Source organism: Fundulus heteroclitus, chromosome 10 (genome assembly GCF_011125445.2).
Source record: "Fundulus heteroclitus isolate FHET01 chromosome 10, MU-UCD_Fhet_4.1, whole genome shotgun sequence".
NCBI classification, from domain to species: Eukaryota; Metazoa; Chordata; class Actinopteri; order Cyprinodontiformes; family Fundulidae; genus Fundulus; species Fundulus heteroclitus.
In genome coordinates, this window is record NC_046370.1 from 2,185,639 (window position 1) to 2,195,147 (window position 9,509).

Consider the following 9,509-nt stretch of genomic DNA (forward strand, 5'->3'; position numbering starts at 1 on the left):
AGCCCTTAAACAAATTCATATTTTATTGCATATAACAGTCACAGCAAAGATGCCAGAAAAGTTCAAGATTTGAATTGGTTGCATTCATTCAGTGAGGATAAAATTCCAATTTTTAAGAAATAATGGCTTTTCTCAAAGTGAATGGCACAATTAGTGGCTACCTTTATACTTTGTGCAACACATATTGGCCAGAATGAGCACCTTAATCTTGTACTATAGCCCATTTCAAGATGTTAAAGCTTACAGACAGACAGAACATTTATTAATTAATTTCTGCCTAATGTTTTTTAATGTCCACAGGTTGTCTATAGGACTTAGGTCGGTAAATTAAGGTGGTCATGAAACAAGCATGTTTTTTTTCGTGTCTGGTAACCATGCTTGTTAGGCCAAATGTTAAAAATCCTTATCCTGCGGGAAGACCTGGTGATTACCAATTTTCATTTTTTTTCTGGTAGAGGCTACACACTATTTTTTATTAAAAATAAATTGATATTTTAATGAGTTCTTGAGGTCATTCTCCAACAAAGTTCCCATCAGAAAACTTACAGGCCCCACAGCAGCACAGATCCCACACCAATCTTTGGGCACTATGCACTTTTACACATATGTTGAAGCTTTTGTTTGCTGTTCTCCTGTGTTGAATAAAAAGCTTACACCTTTTTTTGTGTGATGGTAAAATGGGTAAAGATGCACTGGTAGTGTACTGGAGTCCATGATGTTATGCACTCTAACAAGGTTATCGGGTTATTTGGAAAAGAAACGGGCCCATAGCATCAGAGATCTTAATTTGTCGTACTTAGCCGTCAAAATGAGTTGTTTTTATAATTCCTAATGTTAATGTCTCTATTTTTGTCTCTGACCAAATCACACGTTTCCAGCTAAAGGTCCAGTAGAGGACAGCAAGCTATACTATACATGTTTATGTTTGTGATGGTAGGACATTATGGGCTTTATTTTTATTGGCATCACGTCCAAATAACAGGCTGGCATGTATGTCTATAGAAGGTTTTCTTTGAAGACCTGGTGACCCTGGGGGGACTCTGTGCAGTGGCGCCTCCAGAAACCTTTCATAGGGGTGGCCAGATGGGGCCACTTAAACTTTAGGGGTGGTGCACTGAAACTAAAAGCCGTAATTTCAGGATTTTATTCTACTGTTGTAGTAAAGCTGCCTGTAGAAAACTATCAGACTCGAACGCCTACTAACATCTTTTTGGTTTATTGTTTGATTTTTAATGTTACTAATGATCTAATATGCATAGACCAATAACATTTTTGAGTTGAACAACAATTACTTTTTCTGTAATTATATTAGGAATAAGGGGCATGGGGGCACGGCCACCCCTGGTGGCGCCACTGACTCTGTAGTTAATTTCTTTTAATTGTTGGATATTATCTATCTATCTACCTTCCTACCTACCTACCTACCTACCTACCTACCTACCTACCTACAGCCAGGGGTGAGACGTATTTCCAGCCCTGTTTTTGAACCCCGTCCCGCTGCCGGGCGCCTTAAACATTTATCATTAATTTTCACTCCAGCTGTGACTTCCACCGTAAAGGAAGGAACGCGATAACACAAAGTCAACAGTTAAGTTGACCTTTGTCCGCATTGGTGACCCATTTAGCGGAGAGAGTATTGAGTTTTGTCATTGAACGTTCCAAAAAAAGTAAAAAACAAGGCAACTGGACTTGTTATCCGTAGTATGAGACGTTTCGCTTCCTCTCCAGGAAGCTTTCTCAATTCAAAAAGTCTGGAGTAATGTGGAGTAACCAGCTTTATACAAAGGCCTGTAATGGCTTAAATAACATGCAAATTCAACCGAAACAGGTCCACCCCTTAGTAATGGGCGGCCGTTAAAGCCATTAAGCCAGCAGAATGGACCGAAACTGGTCCACTCCTCTGTAACGAGGAGTCGTTAGAGTTGTTATTGGCCTGGCTTAAAGGAACAATGTTTTGATCACCCGAATGTTCAGGGTCCCAGGTGGTTGTGGGTGATTAGTTGTTACCGTCATTTGATAAAGGGGGAGGGGGGTTGGAGATGTCTCTGCACGGAAAACGTAAGGAAATCTACAAGTACGAGGCGCCGTGGACGGTTTACGCCATGAACTGGACCGTGCGACCGGATAAATGCTTCCGGTTGGCGCTCGGCAGCTTCGTGGAGGAGTACAACAACAAGGTGAGTTCACGGAACCCCTCCTGGGTCAGAACAGGTGCAACGCTGACATCCCAAATTTAATTTTAATTGGGAATATTTTTCCCCCTCTCTCAAACATACTATTTATGCTTCAATTTCCCCAAACATAAGGACTTGCATCGTTAAATTAAATTTGTTTAATGGCAATACAAAGGACCGCTTTGATGCAAAAATAGAATATGATATTTCGAATCTCATGCCTTCACCTACCGTTTACTGTCATATGTTAAAGCATTAGAATATTATTAAAAGGTTTTTATTTTATTTCAGTAACCCATTTCCGGCTTTTCAAGCCTTTATTTCTGTTAATTATGATGATTTTCTGCTTACGGCTAATAAAAAAACACAACATTTAGGATTATAACATCACTTCAGACCAATAAAAAAAAGCATATATACTGAAATTTGGGATTAATAAAACGTATGTTTAATACCTTCTAGAGGGTTATTTTCAAAAACTCTTGCAAAAAAAAAAAAAGCCACATATGAACTTATATTCTAATGCAGGGGTGTCCAAACATTTCAGTACATGGGTCAAAATTGTCCTGTCAAAGGATTTCTAGGGCCAAAAAACAAAAACAAAAAATGTAAACCAAAAGTTATTCTGGTCTCCATGAGGACGTTTGATCTCTAATGTATTTCAACAGACCTCTGAGGCCTTCAAGCTGTGGTTGAGAATAAACAGCATAACGGTGGATTTTATGTCCTGTTTAGGTGACTTTCATCGGATTTTATTTAGGGGTAAAAGTCACTAAATAAAAATCTTGGTAACACCCTTAACTCATTATGCATCAACACGTAGCAACAACAATTTTATTAGTTAATTTTTAATTTATTTTAACTTTTTTTTTTTCTTAATTTTCCCATTGGAGAAATAAACTATCTATTGCGGATGCAAACAAATAATCGACTTATGATTAATTGTCGATTAATGGTGAGTTAAAGTTTGTTCCATCTGACCATTAGACCAGGGGTGTCAAACTCGTTTTGGTTTAGGGGCCGCATACAGCCTAATCTGATCTCAAGATGGCCACACGAGTAAACTCATTGCAAGATTAAATAGAACTAATAAAAGTGGACTTGTTGATTTTTATAAAAATTAATTTCACTTTTACACAATATATTATGAATAACCTCAGCGTTTTTAAGAAAAGTATGTGCAATGTCAACAATACTTCTACTCAGTTAAACATTTACTTGTGCATTATGCATAAGAACTACCAATGAATAGAGTAAGAACGTGCATGAAAAAATACATCCAACAGATAAAAATTAAGAAATGATTTAAATTTTTCCACACCTGAAGCTTAATCTGCTAATTAAAACACAGCGCCCCTCGTGGACAATATAGGAACTGCAGATTTTCAATTAAACAAAGTACATGTTTTTTTCAATAATTGTTTTATCATTCTCTTCCTTTTATCTCCTCTTTCTTTCACCTTTTGTTTTTTTTCTTCTTGTTCTTCCTTTCCTCTCCTACTTCCCCGTTGTAGTGTCCATATCATTTGATATATTCCCAGCATTAATCACAATAAAACTATTCACATTCATAAATCAAGCGGAGCACTATGGCAAAAGCAGTACTGATCCACTTGTGAAAGTCAAATCTGATGAGCTCTTTTTGGCATTAAGACAAAAATTCTTATTGCCACATTACCGGAGGGCCAGATCCGGCCTGCGGGACGTATGTTTGAAACCCCTGGCTTAGGTCTTCTTTTAGTGTTTTAGTGTGGCCACCATCCAGAAGAGGGCGCTGCTGGTCATTCTAAAGTGGAGCCACATCTTAGTATTAAGAGAAATTAAAAAGTTATGGCAGATCCAACATGAAGCGGTCCAAAAGGAGTCGCGTTTGAGATTAATAATGAGGATGGAAAATGCTATTTATGCTGTTCTGCTTTTAAATTAAAACACTCAACGAGTTCTTTAAGATGTCAGCTAAATGGCTCCCGTTCAGCCGGGTGAAACTCACTGAATAATCAGAAGGTGAGGATGTTATGACAGAAAAGCATATGATGCCAAAAGCATGGTTCATGTTCATGGCTTTCGTAGGGGTAATAGGTGTTATTTTATTCTCTTCACCTCATTTGTTTCTATTCAGTAACCTAATAGGTTTCTGTTTTGTTATATTTTATAACTTTGTCCAAATTAAGGTAAATAATGTGTGAAAATAATCAAAATTTTGTTTGTTCACTCAGTGTTTACCACAGGAGGCACAATAAATTGCTAAAATATGATGATTCTTGTCTTTTAAAATTCAGCATATTGTTAGCCCTTCATGTTATGGAAAGACCCACTTGATACAAGAGAAAATAGGGTTTTTAAGAAAATGGCCACTTATCAATTAAGCATTAGTCGATCGATGAGATCAATCAACGTTAGATTAACTCATTGATCGATATCTTGTATCCCTAGTTTCTATCTATCTGTGTTTTACCTGTTGGGAAATTAACAGAAAACAGATTTTAAGAGGGATTAAAGCAAGGAAACAATAAAGTTCAGTGACTGAAATGTAAAAACGGGCAGTGTAATACAGAGCTAAGACTCAGCCTAAACTAAGCTGTTAGAAAAATACTTATTTTTGATAATAAAAGGTGTTTCTGCTGACAGGTGAGTGACACAGAGACCCGTCTGGAGTGCCTGCTGAACAACAACAAGAACTCAGATTTCTGTGCGCTGCTAACATCCTTCGACTGGAACGAGGTGGACCCTAACTTGCTTGGTAAACTCACCGATTTGGTTCACTTAATTTCAGGTAGTTCGGTTTATTTAAGTGGGATTTTGTTGTGAGGTTATGTGTTGTCAGTATGTTACCTGCTGCATGTAATTATCTTATTTTCTTAGGTTTGACAAACAAACTGAGACGTCGATATCTGAACTATTCCTGCGACCCACAACAACTTCCTTAAACTGATTATTAGCAGATCTAAACTGCCAGGTGTGCTTGTTTGAACAGGTACGTCCAGTATAGATACCACCTGCACCATCTGGGGGCTGGAGACTGGACAGGTGCTGGGCAGGGTCAATCTAGTCTCGGGTCACGTCAAGACGCAGCTCATTGCTCATGACAAGGAGGTAAATTTCACGCTCTGATTCATTTGTTGACATGTTACCTTTGTGCTTAGCTTGTACCGGTACACCCAACTCAGCATGAACAATGGTTATTGGGCCACGGTGCAGTAAAGGTACCGTTCAAGAGCAAAAAGTGCTTGTTTTTTTAACTTTCTTTAAACCCCTTAGAAAGGGGGACTGAAAAATAAATTAGCATTACTAGTGAGGGGATTGTAATGTAGCAGGACGTTCATCTAAACTGACGTGAGTCTTTCTTTTTGTGAAAGTAAAACCAAAGTTTAAAAATGTTCTTCTGATAATTTGGTCTTAATACAAAATAAAAGCTAGAACGGGACTAAATAACTTGTCCATATGTGAAAATATAAATTAAATAGGCTAGCTAAAAATACTAACCACTCACTAACCTTGGGCCAAACTATCTGAACTCTAGGTGGCGCTAATTGAAAACCTGTTGGTATGTGTTTAAGGCTGGTGATATAATGAATGGCATTTATTTTTCTCTATCAGGTGTTCCAAAGCGTGTTAAGTACGCTGTGTGCTAGTTGGTAAAACATGATGCACAATGCCAAGAATATATAATAAATACACAACTTTCTTGCAAAAACAGTACAATTGTATGAACAATGAGCTTGCCATACTCCTCGATGGGTGCTGAAAACCTAAAACTACGGAGCCCTCTAGGGGACATGGTGAATTTTTTTTCTTTTTGCGTTTCCTCGCAAAAATCTTTGCGTTCCCTCGCAAAAACTTTTGTGTTCCCTCGCAAAGTGCATGTTTCCGAAAAGTACATGCCTGCCACCATAGCTTTCTGACGCTCGCGAATGCATTCAGGAGCATGGGACATTAGATTTTTCAGAATAAAAAGCTAGCAGATGTGCATAATCAAAAATGAACAGAAATACAATTATAGAGCATTCAGTGTTGTAAGAAAGCCCACATTGTTTCTGGATAAACACATTATTGTATGAGTTAAGTTCTGTTCCGTTTTATGTCTCTTTCCTTGTAAATTTGAAATGTCCCATGCTCCTAAATGCACCATAGCTTTCTGACGCTCACAAATGCATCACACTGGTCTATGAACGCGGTGCTGTGTGCTGTGTGCTGTGTAGATGCACGTTTGATCTTCCACTTAATACAAAGCTTTGCTGTTTAAAAACTCACGTCGGCTCTCACAGTTTATTGTTGTGTGTGAATGACAAGAGGCCACAACAAATAAATCAGCGTACCTCAAGGTAACGCAAATAGTATTGCGCGGTAACGCAAAAAAAAAAAAAAATTCCCCATGTCCCCTAGAGGGCTCCGTATGAAACCGCTCCTCAGTAGTGATGGAAAAACAAGCAAGCTGGTCTTTACCCCCCTCTAACATCATTATCCCTCATTCCTGCATCGCTTTGGTGTGGAGTGCGTTAGACTGTAACCTAACCTACTGATTCTGTCTTAACATCTAACCAGAAACACTTAAAACACATGTACTCATCTTTTTCTGAGTGACAGTCCCAATCCTCTGTCTCACCTGAGTCAGTCGTTGTCTGCATGTACCTGTGAGCAACGTCTGAGTCGTACACCACCTGCTGTACGTTTGACTTCAACGAGTGAACAAACCAATGATCTTCCTCTCTGCTCGCGTTAAAAGGTGTACGACATCTCCTTCAGTCGAGCAGGCGGAGTCCCGCTGCAAAGTGCCCGTGCAGCAGATGTGTCCCGCGTGTCCTCAGGTGGTGATCCTGGACGTGCGCGTGTCCTGTACGCCCGTGGCGAAACTCAGCAACCACCGGGCTGGTGTCAATGGAGTCGCCTGGGCGCCACATTCCTCCTGCCACATCTGCACCGCAGGTCTGCAGCTTGCTTTCAACGGACGGCGAAAGTTTGGTTTCTTATTGAGCTTTAAAGATTTGCTAAAAAGAGGACGTTAGATATGGTGCAGTAACTAACTTGGACCACAAGAGGGAGATTAATGCTTTAAAGCAGAGGTTTCTAAAGTGATCCAAATGATGTCGCTTGTTTTAATATAACACATTTATGCCTTTTTAGTCATGGAAAAAGATTTTTACTTGAAAATGTATAACTTTTCCACAGTAGTAAACATCTAAGTTTTTCTTATGTGAAATTAATCTTAAAGTTCTGAAGTTTTTTTGTGGAAATTTACTCCTCTGGCAAATACTTTATTTTCTTTATTATATAATGGCCATAATACATTTTCTTCTTGGAAATTCCTAGAATAAAGACACAATATTGTGTGTACAAGAAGAGAGAACATTATGAGAATAAAGTCACTCAATTTTTTTTCAAATTCCTGAGAACAATAACAGTTTGGTTTCCCAAATAATTGCTACTAATAAAAGCTACTGATTTCCCAAATAACGAAATACTAAATCTTTTTAGCACATCAGCATCAAAGTATGACTTTACAAGATGCTCAACAATCCTTATTTTAACACAGAGGGAAGACTGTGCTTTTTTGTAAGAGTTCTCGTAAAATTTGTACTTTATCTTCGAAACGTTATGAATTTAGTCTCGTAATTTCCAGAAAGGAAAAAATAATAACCTCACTAGAAGGGGGATCGTCGGTCTCTGGTGCTGTTATTTTGGGGGTCGCAGGGTGAGAAGTTTGGGAACCTCTGCTTTAAAGTTTAACTAACCCCCATGTAATAATATACCCACCCCCAGACAAACTTAAAAATTCAGGATGGGGGGAAAGCAGCCGCAGCAGCTAGATAGACAATAAACATTTAATCCCTAGAGTGGAATATATTCACTGACATCTGCAACAAAATTTTACTTAGTCGAAACTCTTATTTAAAATATCTAATTAGATTAGATTAGACTATGCAAACCTCTAATTACAGATATCTGCAATTCAGTTTTGCCAAGCAAGGTTCAAACTACTTTGCCATTCATGTGTCGTTTGTCATCATAGGTATCTGTATTTAGTTTTGACTGGTTATATCTTAATCAAAATTCATACTAGTCACAGTGACATTATGATTAGTCAATGTTGTTAAAGATATCTATAATGGTAATTTCAGGATAGTTGAACTTACTGATTAAATGTTAAATTTGCTTGCCATACATTACAGCGAGAGCGCTACTGCCATCATTTACTCCGAATTACGTCACATAAACTTTTGAACCAATAGCGACATGAATTTGAAATTCAAATCACACCGACAAGTTTAGACACAAAAGCAGAGTTTTAAAAAATATGCACTAATTTGTCAAAAGAATGACCAGAATATGTAGCAAGTACTATAAGACAACCATGTTGCTTTGAGGGTGAGTTACCCTTTAAATGATTGCAATACAAATGCAAATGTATTTTTTATGTTGGCCCTGCCTCCTTTTTTTGTCCTTTATTTTAGGAAAAAATCATCCTCGTTGTTGTAAATATCCTCTCCTCCGTTTAAGCGGATGACCACCAGGCTTTAATCTGGGACATCCAGCAGATGCCGCGGGCCATCGAGGACCCCATCCTGGCCTTCACAGCCGAGGGAGAGATCAACAACGTGCAGTGGGCCTCCGCCCTGCCGGACTGGATCGCTATCTGCCACAACAACTGCCTGGAAATCCTCAGAGTCTGAAACGAGACATGAAGCCATTCGCAAATACTCTCAGCTGTCGGGATGTTGTTGGAGAAAATGCCATTTATGGAGCAACATCCACTTCCTGGCTTCACCTTGACGCTAACGATGTTGTTTGTGTGACTTTATTGGGTCGTATTGCTTATTAAAAGCATCCAGCTGACCTGCCTTGAAGACAAAATGCTCTGGATCAGAAACGCCTTGATGCAGGAACAGTTTAAGGAACTAAACGTTTCGCTAAACTTTTTTGCTAAGTCGGCAATCTTTAGTGTGGAAAGGCTAACAAACGGCTCCTCTCCAGTCCTGTAGGTGGCGCTGAATCGTACTTCTTTATGAACCTGTAAAGGACTGACGATGCCCTGCACTACGGCTGAATGCTTATCAGAGAGGAGGATACAGTAACGCCACGGAAAGCAAGCAGGTTTTACAGAATCTTTACACAACTTACTTTTGTTGTGCAAAACTGACACAAAAGATCAAAAACCATTAAAGCTTTTATTATTTTTTTTCAATAAATAGACTAATTAGTTATAAGCAAATTTCAGTGTCCTCGTTGGTTGGTCGTCTTAAGCAACTAGTTTGCACGTAAAAAGTTGCCTAGATGTGATTAATGAGCATACACTTGAGCTGTTTTTATCATAACTTCTGTGAGTTGTGCTGTATTGCT

General features: G+C 38.6%; 1 pseudogene; it reads left to right on the plus strand.

Annotated features, from left to right (window-relative positions):
• The first annotated feature begins 1,916 nt into the window (after positions 1-1,916).
• On the plus strand, positions 1,917-9,400 carry LOC105916109 (annotated as a pseudogene).
• The last annotated feature ends 109 nt before the right edge of the window (positions 9,401-9,509 follow it).